Genomic DNA, 12,040 nt, shown 5'->3' with positions numbered 1-12,040 from the left:
CACGACGCAGGGACTCACTTTCGTGGCGTCGGAAATCGCGTCTGCGCAGACGCCGGCAATCACGTCTGTGCAGACGCAGACACCAGAAATCGCGGGCACGATCCAGCCCATGGAGGGATCGCCGCTGGAGTGAACCAGCCCAGCCCAGGCAAGGCAAACCTTGCCAACCCCTGCTTAGTGTGAAGCATCTGGATTGTGCTATCTTGGCATAGGCTGACCCGGAGGCATGACTGATGCCAGCCTTGTCATCAGTTTGGTGTCAGGTGGAACCTGTCCATTTATCCAGGCTTTTTGAGTGGGCAGGGAAGATTAGAAATTCCAATATGTCTGCAAACGAGGAGCTGTGATTGTATTTTTTTTTAAATATTTTTTTATTCAATTTTTTAAACACATACAAAAAAGACAAGCACAACACATAATAAAGACAAACTAAAACAAAAACAAACATGTATAATTGCACAATCTTATTTTCGTATACCTTCTTTCATCCGACTTCCCCATACCTCCCTTTCACTGCATCCTTATTTTACAATTTTTTAGCAACCCGTCAATCCATTTATCCATTTAATTCCCTTTCATTAAGTTTTCCTTAATTTATTAGTTACAGCTGTAATTCTCTACTTCTTACCCCTTGACATCTAACCCTCCTCAATTTTACAACAATTTTTGAGATACATTTTAAATTTCTTCCAGTCTTCTTCCACTGTCTTTTTCCCCTGGTCGCGGATTCTGCCGGTCATCTCTGCCAGTCCCATAAAGTCAATCACCTTTGTCTGCCATTCTTCCAGAGTAGGTAGTTGCTGTGATTGTAGCTCTGACTGTTCCCGCTGCCCGCCCACCCAAATTCTGTACAGTGGTACCTCGGGTTACATACACTTAAGGTTACATACGCTTCAGGTTATAGACTCCACTAACCCAGAAATAGTACCTCGGGTTAAGAACTTTGCTTCAGGATGAGAACAGAAATTGTGCGGTGGCGGCCCCATTAGCTAAAGTTGTGCTTCAGGTTAAGAACAGTTTCAAGTTAAGAACGGACCTCCGCAACGAATTAAGTTCTTAACCCGAGGTACCACTGTATCTGCTTTCATAAATTGTGGTTTTACTCCACTGCAACCCACCCTGAAAGCATCAGATGATGCAGGGAGAGGGGGCCTAGAAATTACCTTATAAATAAAGAGCGTTTAAATTGTCTTTATCCTGCTCTTCCGCAAAAAAGAAACAGCTCCCACGGCAGCTTAATACAGATCAATACAAACAAGACAAGTCCTTGCCTTCAGGCTTACAATAATAATAATAATTTTTCAAAACACACGGCACACAAGGAAAATGGGTTGGGGAGGAGGAGGGATAGAAGCAAACTCAGGTTTAACCTCCTGGTTGCCAGCTCTTTAATGACCAGCTGGGGTGGATGAGTTCAAGGAGAGGTGCAGCCAAGGCGTTGGTGGTCTCTGCTACAACATAGTGCTTGCTTCTTTTGGTTTTTCCCCTGCTATCGGTGACTTTTCTGACCTAAAGCCTCTGCTACTCCTGTTTTGTCAGCTGTGGGTTACGTTTTCCAGGTGACTCAACAAGCACCTGCCATAATTCTATTTGCTCAGATCCAAATTACTGATTTGGATACGGTATGATTCATATTTTTATAAATATTCCTCTCATGAAATGTCGAAACCTGTTCGGACTCAACCTAGTATTTTTGAACCCTACTCTGAAGCGGATTTGCTGTTCCAAATATTTTTTCCAGTAATTTGTACACGCATTCATGCTTAGAACACAGGCTTGGTTCTGCCGAGAGCCTCGTTTTTGTAGTATCGCAAGAAGCCCAAATTGAGTGACCTCCAGCTGGATTGCGAGAAGAGGGTGGGCCGCAAGGCGTTCGTTTTTTTCTTCATCAATATTTCTCTCGAAATTGGCTGAGTAAGGTTTCCCAGCAACGCTACACACCCTTCTTTCTCTAATGAAAATTATGCATAGTTGAAAAGCAGATTTCCCCCCCTGCCAAGTTTTGACTTTTAAAAAACCTTTGGAATTTATTTGTAGTAAGGGAAGAGGTTGGTGGAGAGAACAAGACGGAAAAGAAAGTCATTGGTGAGATCAGGGCCCAGGAGAGGAATAGCTCTTGGCGAAGGAAAGCATTCTATATGCTTCCAAGAGAAGACTTGAATGGTTTCTTTAAATGTAAAGGTTCATCATTGTTCCACCCGATGTGTATGTCTTTAAGGGGCCAGAGCAAAATAACGAGACCCAGCTTTACAGCTGTGAAACATAGCAGGTGCTGCTGAGTTGTATTGATTAAGGTGTGTCAGCATTTGGGTGTAGTATATAAGGAGCCCCACCTAGCTCTCCCATTACCCTGGGGGATGGGTTGGTGGTTGGGTCTGGTTTGTTGTTAATGTATTTAGTGTAAAAGGAGTTTTTGTTTTTCTTATTAAAACCTTGTTTAAGTTATTTTTGAGTCCCTTTTTGATGCATGGTCTCCCCAGCAAGCTCTCTGCAGCGCTACCATACTGCATATAGCCAACAAAGACGATGCAGGAATGTCATGTAAAAGTGCTGTGTAAAATGTATAAAATATTACTGGAACGGGAGACAGAGGATGAGCAATAAAATCCTCAGTGATACATTGGGCCATAGATATCGGTCACAATATAGACATGGAGGCATGGGAGCGATTGTGTAATATGGATATAAAATTTACAGCGTGTTATTGTCTAAGAGAAAATGATATGAAAATGATATATCTTTGGTATCTAGCACCGAGTAAATTGGCAAAAATGTATAAATCTAAATCAAATAACTGCTGGAAATGTAAAGAGAAAGAAGGTTCTTTTTATCATATGTGGTGGTCTTGTAGTAAGGTTAAAGCTTACTGGGAAATGATATATAATGAAATGAAAAGGATGTTTAAAATAACCTTTGTAAATAAACAAGCAGCTTTTCTTTTGGGAATTATAGGGGCAGAACTACCTAAACTGTATAGACATTTATTCATGTATGTGACTACAGTGGCAAGAATGCTACTCGCCCAAAAAAGTCCCAGCAAAGGAAGGATGGACGCAGAAACTTATGGAATACGCAAAAATGGCAAAACTTACTGGAAGAATAAGAAATCAGGATAACAAATTTTAAAATAAAAGAATGGAAATGGTTTGTTGAATATTTACAGATAAATTGTAAACAAATAAGAACAGGGTTATTGTAATAACCTGCAGTTTCATATGTGTATATATTTAAAGTAGATAATTAAATGAGCAAATTAAATGAATTTGGATATGCAGAAGATATTAAAAATAAATTTAAGGAACTGCAGAAAGGGGGGGGGGGAGAAGTCAACTTTTGAAATGTCAAAACGCTGGTAAAATTAGTGAAATGTATAAACTTGAAAAGTAGAAATAAAAAATTTAAAGAGAGAGAAGATGTTGAAGGGAAGACATGAGCCCAGTTGGCCAGTAAGCAGCTGATTGCAGCCTTGCTGCCTGCTGCCAATCAAGTGAGCATGTGGGTCTATTGGTCCCTCTAAATTACTGGAAGCCTGCAAGGCTCTCTGTGCAGCAGAAGGGAAATACCTTCCCAGGCAATCTAGGCCCTTTCCTAGATCCTTACGATTTCTCTTTTTTTTTTAATAAATATTTATTAAAGTTTTTCTTAGTACAATAGAAAAAACAAACAACATAACATATAATTTTTCCAATATCCACATTTTCTTCACTTCTTTGGACTTCCTCGCATCCCTCGTTCCTGCGTTCCAAATTTTCGAACTTTACCCAGCAATTTATCACCTTGTTTCAATTCTTATATTATAATTTTCTGATATTGTATCCCTAATTTTAGATAATTTAACCCAGACCTTAAAAGCTTAATTTTAACATAATATTTATCCAAAATTTATCTTTTCTTATATTTTCATTTATCTTCATATTCCCTTTAACTAACTTATTGGTGCCATATTGTTGATAATCTTACATCTTTCTTAACATTCATACAATTTACAATATTTTTGTAAATAGTCCTTAAATTTCTTCCAGTCCTCCTCCACAACTTCTTCTCCCAGGTCTCGGATTCTGCCAGTCATTTCTGCAAGCTCCATATAGTCTATCAGTTGCATCTGCCATTCTTCCAGTGTGGGCAAATCTTGGGTTTTCCAGTATTTAGCGACAAGTATCCTTGCTGCTGTTGTTGCATACATAAAAAATGTTCGGTCCTTCTTTAACACCCTCTGGCCGACGATGCCCAAAAGAAAGGCCTCTGGTTCCTTAGGGAAGGTATACTTAAATACCTTTTTCAACTCATTATATATCATTTCCCAGAAAGCCTTAACTCTAGGGCAGGTCCACCAGAGGTGAAAGAATGTTCCTTCAGTTTCTTTACATTTCCAACATTTATTATCAGACAAATGGTATATTTTTGCAAGCTTGACTGGGGTCATGTACCACCTATATATCATTTTCATAATATTTTCTTTCAAGGCATTACATGCCATGAATTTCAAACCGGTGGTCCATAACCTTTCCCAGTCAGCAAACATATTATTATACCCTATGTCCTGTGCCCATTTTATCATAGCCGATTTAACCGTTTCATCTTGTGTGTTCCATTTTAGCAGCAAATTATACATTCTTGAAAGTACCTTAGTCTTAGGTTCTAACAATTCCGTTTCTAACTTTGATTTTTCCACCTGGAATCCTATCTTTTTATCCAACTTAAAAACTTCTTTGATCTGAGCATAATGTAACCAATCTCTCACTTTATCTTTTAATTTCTCCAAACTCTGCAACCTCCAATTATCTCCATCTTTTTCTATTATTTCCCAATATTTCGGCCATTTGGCCTCCATATTGAGTCTTTTCCGGGCCTTAGCTTCCATTGGTGATAACCACCTTGGGGCCTTATTTTCCAATAAGTCTTTATATTTTATCCAGACATTGAACACTGCTTTCCTGACAATATGGTTCTTGAAAGCCTTATGAATTTTAACCTTGTCATACCACAAATATGCATGCCATCCAAAACGTTAAATCCTTCCAAATCTAAAACATCAGTGTTTTCAAGAAGCAGCCAATCTTTCAACCAGCAGAAAGCTGCTGATTCATAGTACAGCTTTAAGTCTGGCAGGGCAAAGCCCCCTCTTTCTTTAGCATCAGTTAGTATCTTAAACTTAATTCTGGGCTTTTTGCCCTGCCAGACAAATTTGGAGATATCTCTTTGCCACCTCCCAAAACACTCCATTTTATCCACAATCTGTAAAGTCTGGAATAAAAACAGCATTTTTGGCAATACATTCATCTTTATAACAGCAATTCGTCCTGACAAGGAAAGTTTCAATCTTGACCAAACTTCTAAATCCCTTTTAATTTCAGACCAACACTTTTCATAGTTATCCTTAAATAGACTCATATTCTTCGCTGTTATGTTTACCCCTAGGTATCTTACTTTTTTAACCACATTTAACTCTGTCTCTTTCTGAAACCTTTCTGATTCTAAAGGTGTCAAATTTTCCCCCAAAACCTTAGTTTTCTGCTTGTTAAGTTTAAATCCCGCCACCCGAACAAACTCCTGAATCAATTGTAATACCCTTTTCGTACTAGACTCTGGCTCCTGTAGGGTCAAAACTAGGTCATCTGCAAATGCTTTAAGTTTATACTGTTTCGCTCCGACCTGAATTCCTTCCACCAACCGGTCTCCTCTAATCATGTTCAAGAGCACCTCCAGGACCGATCCTTACGATTTCTCACAGGGGATACCTTTGGCCCTCTAGATGTTGCTGAACCACAACTCCCATTATCCCCAGCAAGCTGAAGTGCAGAGTGTTTGAGGACCAGGACATTCACAGGAAAACCAAAATGCTTGTTTACAAAGCTGTTGTACTACCAACCTTGCTGTATTCTTGTGAAACATGGACCACTTACAAACGCCATCTCCAACTTCTCAAAAGATTCCATCAAGGGTGTCTCTGACACCCATCGCTTGGGAAGACTAATATCAGTGAACTGGAAGAAGCAAAGATCACCAGTGTTGAAGCAATGATTCTTCAACATCAACTTTGTTGGACTGGTCATGTTGTGCGGGGTGCCTGATGATCGTCTTCCAAAGCAACTACTCTATTCCGAACTTTAAAATGGAAAGCGTAATGCTGGTGGTCAACAAAAGAGGTTTAAAGACTGTCTCAAGGCAAATCTTTAAAAATGTAGTATAAACACTGACAACAGGGAAACACTGGTCTGTGAGCGCTCCAGTTGGAGAACAGCCTTTCCCAAAGGTGTCATGGGCTTTGAAGGCACTCGAACTCAGGAAGCAAGGGAGAAACATGCTAAGAGGAAGGCACGCTTGGCAAATCCACACCGTGATCAACTCCCGCCCGGGAACCAATGTCCCCACTGTGGAAGGACGTTTGGGTCCAGAATTGGCCTCTGCGGTCACTTACGGACTCATTGTTAAAACCGTGTTTAAGGAAGACAATCTTACTTGGCTACAATTGATCGCCAAAGAAGATAGGAGTTGCAGTTAGGCAACAATCCCACCTCTGGTACAGTGGTACCTTGGGTTACATACACTTCAGGTTACATACGCTTCAGGTTACAGACTCCACTAACCCAGAAATAGTACCTCGGGTTAAGAACTTTGCTTCAGGGTGAGAACAGAAATTGTGCGGTGGCGGCAGCTGGAGGCCCCATTCGCTAAAGTGGTGCTTCAGGTTAAGAACAGTTTCAGGTTAAGAACGGACCTCCGGAACGAATTAAGTACTTAACCCGAGGTACCACTGTATATCAGAAGGGGCCGTGCACCTCTGGCAATGTTAACAGGTGTTGCAACGGTTTTATGCACATCCTTCTGGACCCTCTAGACGGTCCAGAAGGATGTTATGGTCGATTGTATCAAAGGCCACTGAGAGATCCAGCAGAACTAGGAAACAGCTCTCACCTTTGTCCCTAGCCCGCTGGAGATCACCGACCAGTGCGACCAAGGCAGTTTCAGTCCCATGATGAGCCTGAATCCTGATTGGAAGGAATCCAAAGGGTCTGCATCCTCCATAACTATGTGAGTATTTGTCACTCGAAGTGGGGCAGAGGTTTTATGTTCTTCCAGGATTCAGTTCTGGAATGTATGAAGCAGTGTTCCAAAGGAAATGTGTATAAGCTGATTCACGGCTGAGCACAATCGACCTTGCACACAGAAATGATTAAAATGTAGGAGGAAGTAGAAACTTGTTAAACCCCATTCTGGGGTTTAAAAAGATAATGGTTTAATCAGGTTGTGTTAGTCATACGTCCACGCTCATCACATTCATAGCTGTGAAGTGGGATGTGCCGGGAGACAGCAACTGCCCCAAGGCCGTCAAACTTTAAGGAACGGAAATGAATTGGATCTCAAGCCTGCTTTTGATCCAGCTCACTCGCATCTTGTGCTTTTCTTTCTTTTTTTGAAATAGTTTTTATTTGGTTTTACAAATGTAAATTTATAACAATACCAAATGCACATCCCTATATAGAGATTTCTCTGACTCTCAAGACTTCCCACCATCCCTTCCATGGGTCTTACTGTCAATATTTTCAACTTTATCTTACTTCCTAATCAATGTTTCGTATCTGTACATATTGCCCAAAATGTTTGTTACATTACAAGCGACATTAAAATCCTGCTAATGTTTTCATCTGCTTACAGTGGTCTCCTAAATAAATTATCATTTTTTCCCCATTCTTTCTTAAAGTTTTTGTCTTCTTGGTTCCTGAGCTTTCCGGTCAGTTTTGCCATTTCGACGTAGTCCAACAGCTTGATTTGCCATTCTTCTCTGATAGGGACTCTTTCTTCTTTCCATCTTTGGGCTAGTAGCATCCGTGTTGTCGCATACATGAAAAGTATTTTGTGCTCCTAATAAAATTCCTAATAAAAAAACTTCTGGTTTTTTTTACAGAAGTTATTTTAAACATTTTTTTCAATTCATTATATATCATTTCCCAGAAGGCTTACATGACCACCACATATGATAGATAGATAAATTTATTGTCATTGTCCGTATATACACAGTATACACAACAACGAAAATCAAACACCCAAGACCGGATTCACATACACATTTGCACGTATCTCCAACACTCTCATCCTATTCAGACATAATCTATTAGAACATAACATAATCCAGAATATAACATAACCTATTAGAAGCATAGCATAACCTAAAACCTATCTCATTCCTTACTACTCACTGCTTGCTATTTCTTACAACTGGCCCTGAGATCATTATTTAGTGCAATCAGAGCTCTTGGATAGAAACTATTCAGAAGGCGTGTGGTTCGTGTTTTCATTGTCCTGTATCTTCTGCCCGAAGGCAACAGTTCAAAGAGGTTGTGAGCAGGATGGGTGGGATCTCTCAGGATATTGTGTGACTTCTTCAAGCTGCGAGACGTGAAGATCTCATCCAGGGTTGGTAGTTGGAGCCCAATAACATTCTGGGCAATTTTAATTATTCTCTGTAAAGCTTTTTTATCCATTTCAGAGCTGCTCCCATACCACAATAATATACTATAGGTTAAGACACTCTCAATGGTACTGTGATAATAGGGACAGAAGTAGGTGCTGAGATAGATTCAATCCCCTGAGCATTCTCAGGAAATTCTCTTTCTTTACATTTCCAGCAGGTATTGGTACTTGCTTTATACATCTTTGCTAACTTACTAGGAGTCAAATACCGCCGGAACATCATTTTCATATAGTTTTATTTCACCGTACAACATGCCAAGAATTTCAAGTCTGTTTTCCCAAACTGAAAGTTGAATATTATGCCCCAAACCCCTTGCCCAGTGTATCATTACTGATTTAACCTGTTCATCTTTCATTCCAAGAGCAATTTATACATTTTTGACAGTAATTTTATAGTTTTCTAACAAATCTTTTTGAAATCTTGAGATCTCATAACTAAAACCGTTCTTTTTGCCTGTCTTGAAACCAAAGGCATCTTGCGATTACAGTCATACCTCGTTACGTCAGTCTCCAGTTGCATTTTTTCAGGATACAAACGCGGCAAACCTGGAAGTGTATTCTTATGGGTTTCTGCGCATGCGCAGAAGTGCTCTGCGCGTCTCGCGCATGCGCAGAAGTGGTGCTCTAATTGCGGACTTTTCGGCCTGCGAACGGCACCCTGGAACGAATCAACTCCTTAACTAATGGTACCACTGTATTTAACTTTCACGGTCGCAGCTTTGCATGGGTTGGGAGAATAAATATATAAATGGAGAGCAGCGGAAAGCCACTCTGCATTTATTTATTTCCACCCACTCACCTGCACAAAGCTGCGATGGTGGGCTTCCCCGACTTTTGGAAAGTGGCACAAGGGCTCTGCCGGCATTACAAATCCTTCTGCCTCTTTGCCAAAGCCAGGCAAGCAGCCCTCCACATTGCAGGTTTGGGATGGGGGCAGGGAGCTGTTCCTGGCCTTATCCACATCTTCATGGACCCCTGGAACCCAAGGCCCTCCTGTAAAATGTGAGTGACCTGGAATCAACTCTGGCTGTGAGAAGCAAGAAACAGGGAAGGAGAGAGCTGTATCGCCGCCACCCAGAGATCTTTTGAGCCTACAGGAAAAGGGTGGAGTTGCTGGAGAAGGTAAGCAGACGTTGGCACGAAGCACGCACCGCAGGAGCCTGGGGTGAAGGAAGGGTGCGTTGCTGGAAGGGGGCAAATGACTCACCTGCTGATCTGTGAGCAAGCGGAATAAGTGGATGGGAGGTGTGGGAGGGAAATGAATGAGCCCCCAACATGCCTGGAAAGCATCCCCTGCTTGTATCATTAACATAGCTGTCAAGCGTCCCTTATTTGGTGGGACAGTCCCTTATCCCAGCGCCATGTCCCGCTGCTGTCGCTTATTGATGATGTCCCTTAAATATGTTACTGAAGGTAATGGGGCCCTTTCTATGTCCAGCTGTCCTTTGTCAATAACAAATTGTTGCTTTTTTATGTTGAATATGTGCTATATGGTAATTTATGGACCTAATAGGTATCTAAAGTCATTTGCACGCAACAAAATATGTATTTTATCAAAGTAATTGTTGATCCCTTATTTTGGCTGCTGATCCCTTATTTTCGAGGCTGCTGGTCCCTTATTTTCAAATCTGTAAGTTGACAGCTATGATCATTAATTTGGGGAGACAGCAGATCATCTCCTTTGCCTGCCTGCCTGGCTGATCATAAGCAGTCCTGAGCCTCGAATCAGATCTACAAACACCCACTAGGAGATGGGAGACTTTCACTTTCTTCAGGTGGCCTGCCCAAGTCCTGATAAACAGGTGGAACGTGTGCATACTTCCCATCCCAGGCTGTCGGTCCTGAATTCAAGGAAACCGGGCAGGGCTTGTTTACACTGCTACGACTCTTTTCGTTTCATTTTCTAGTCCACAAATAGATCTTTGTAGGTGTGGATCAGAGCAATATGTATCTTAAGAACTTAAGAAATTCCCCTCCTGGCTCACACCATGGATCTGATTTCACCCAGACGAGTCATGTGCCGATGAATTGCTCACCATGAATTCCTCGCAGCTGCACTGTCCCTCAAGATAGGTATTTACTTAATAGCTCCTGTTATGAGCGTAGAAAATCTCCTTTTAAAGCCACTAAAAATTTCATACTCTACAAGATTTCTCTGATGAAAATCTGGACATCCTTAATAATAGAAAGAAAGGAAGAAAGGAAGAAAGAAAGAAAGTGTTTGGTCTATTAGTGAATTCTTACTTTGGTAGATTTAGCTCATTGCTACATGGAACGCATGGTTTGTATACAGGAGATTTGGTATTCTCAATCCATTTCCTGCCCTGGAAGCCCAATAGAGTAGACCAACCATCCGAAGCCATCGATGGCTGTCCTCATGACTCATCTGATAATTAATAGTGATCTGATGAATTAAACCAGTAATTCCTTGAAATGCAAAGCAGGTTGGAAGAAAGGGCACCTTTTATTTTACTATTATTTTATTATTATCATTGTTTATTCAATTTATATCCGCCCTATACCCGGAGGTCTCAGGGCTGTTCACAGAACAAAATCAAAATATAAAACCACAAAATACGTAATCAAAATAAAAACAACTATCCAATAACACCCCCCAAAACCCCCACACTTTAAAAGGGCATAGGATTTTATTAGGTTTATATTTCCCGAAGGCACAAAAGGAACCATTACATTCCTTCCTTCTAATTAACTGAGTCATCTCAGGAACTTCCACTAGGAGGGGGAAGCTTTCTAACAGTGAAACAGCTATACAAAAGCAAGGAAGTTGTTACTGTTTGGGTGGGAAACTCTCAAGGTTTGCAGAAGTGTGTAGCTGTTCCTTTAAAAATAAATAAATCCACCACAACTTCCCATTCTCATGGCTATTCTTGGATTGAACCGTCTTACGTTCCAAAGTCACATACGCATTACGGAGCAATAATGGCAAGTTGCCCCTTGGTTCTTTGTTCTACCATGCTGTAAAATGTTTTAGTTACTCAGTGAAGTCTTTAAACAAAAATAAAATTAACCATAACAATGGACTGATAACCCCCTGCGTCCTTACAGAATGCTGATGGCAGTGAAACCGAAAGAGGTGGTGGTGGGGAAACTAGACTTCTTCCAGATTGTGCAAGTTTTATCAGCTAAAATCTATGACTAACAGCACCTGAAGCACAGAACATTGAACAGAGTTTGCAGATGACACCACCATAATGGGTTTAATAACAGGTGGAGATGAATCAGCGTATAGAGGGGAGGTCCAAAAAATATCTACATGGTGCCTAGGGAACAACTTGCACCTTAATATCAGCAAGACAAAGGAGATGGTGTTGGACTTTCGGAGGAAGAGAGGAGAACTAGCTCCGCTGTATATCAGGGAGGGCTGTGTGGAGAGAGTCCCTTCCTTTAAATTCCTAGGAGTTTATCTCAGTGAAGACCTTACTTGGAAAATCATTACAATCCAGGTGGTTAAGAAAGCCCAAGAGAGACTCCATCTCCTCAGAGTATTGCGGAAGAACGATGTCAATCAACATTTGATGATCTTCTACCAGCCCACAATAGAAAGTGT

The 12,040-nt window shown here is 40.9% G+C and overlaps 1 protein-coding gene across 1 annotated transcript in view; it reads left to right on the top strand.

Moving 5' to 3' along the window:
* The window catches only part of GMEB2 (glucocorticoid modulatory element binding protein 2), a 263,449-nt gene that overhangs the window by 23,653 nt on the left and 227,756 nt on the right, over positions 1–12,040 (top strand). The gene's annotated exons all lie outside the window — the stretch shown is intronic.

Source organism: Podarcis gaigeae (assembly GCF_964106915.1).
Source record: "Podarcis gaigeae genome assembly, chromosome: 6".
Classification (NCBI taxonomy): Eukaryota; Metazoa; Chordata; class Lepidosauria; order Squamata; family Lacertidae; genus Podarcis; species Podarcis gaigeae.
This window is presented reverse-complemented; position numbering and strand designations above follow the sequence as displayed.